Source organism: Nematolebias whitei, chromosome 15, assembly GCF_014905685.2.
Source record: "Nematolebias whitei isolate Nwh7 chromosome 15, NemWhi1, whole genome shotgun sequence".
Lineage (NCBI taxonomy): Eukaryota > Metazoa > Chordata > Actinopteri > Cyprinodontiformes > Rivulidae > Nematolebias > Nematolebias whitei.
This window is the reverse complement of record NC_056512.1, coordinates 8010150-8011265: the sequence shown is the minus strand read 5'-3', so window position 1 is coordinate 8011265 and position 1116 is coordinate 8010150.

Sequence of the window (1116 nt, the reverse complement as noted above, 5' to 3'; positions counted from 1 at the left end):
TTTTTTTTTTTTTTTTTTTTTTTTTTTTTAAAGAAAGAGAAGAAAGAAGAATAAATAAATAATAAAAAAGAAGAAGATAAGGCGAGAGACCACCATGACAAAACAACATGCACAGCACAATGCCACCGACAATATCACCATGAAACATTCGACATCGCACAAGGAATCATCTAGCTTCCACCACTACCCAACCTAGCGTGCATCTGTCAAAGCACCTGAATCCAAACACCCGCGCAAGCACGCCCACCACCACCAGATTTCTCCAAAAGAATGCCCAATAGTGGACGCGGGGGCCCACAGACCCGCCCCCCCAGGACACAATGGCAACATAGGGAGGACCGGAGCCACAGACACACAGCGGACCACAGGCCTGGAGCCCCAAGAGTCTCCCAACAGGGAGAACCGCACCCCCCCAGAGAGGAGCAGAGGAAAGAACCGGGTGACCCCAGCCACCACAATGCAGAGCCTCCAAGAAGCTGCAACGACGAGCCCACAGGCCCGGCCAGCGACCCATGCCCCCCCCAAGTAGATCCGGCCATGGACACCGAGCCCCAAGCCCCGAGGCCATACCACCCCCTAGCAGAGCCCCGACAGAGCCAGGGCACCCAGGCCCCGCCAGGCAGCAACCAGGGCGGACCGACGTGCACCCCACCACCCAGCCCAGACACCGAGAGCCACCAATGCACCGGCGGCAAGGGAGTCCCCCGCCAAAGGGGGGCACGACCGGGGGGAGTGGGCCCCACACCAAACGTGGGGCCCAAATTGATCCAAGAGAGGGGGGACCACCAAAAACCCAACCCGAGCAACCAACAGGCACACACAGATAGCCCGACAGAATCTCTGTCGGGCCAACCGCATGCACCATCTACCTGACAGCGACCACAGGCCGGCCCCAGCCCAAGGGGCAGAGCAGCAGGGAGCCGCAGCCGAGGAGAGCCGGCCCTCACATCAAGAGCTCCGCACCATAGGCCCGGAGACGCCCCAGCACGCCACCTATGCACCCCCCCACACACACAGCACCCCCACCGCAAATGCCACACAGGAAGACCAGCCAGTGCCCCGATGAGGCGAAGCCACGCCCCCAACCGCCGCCCTACACCACCAATGACCACACGT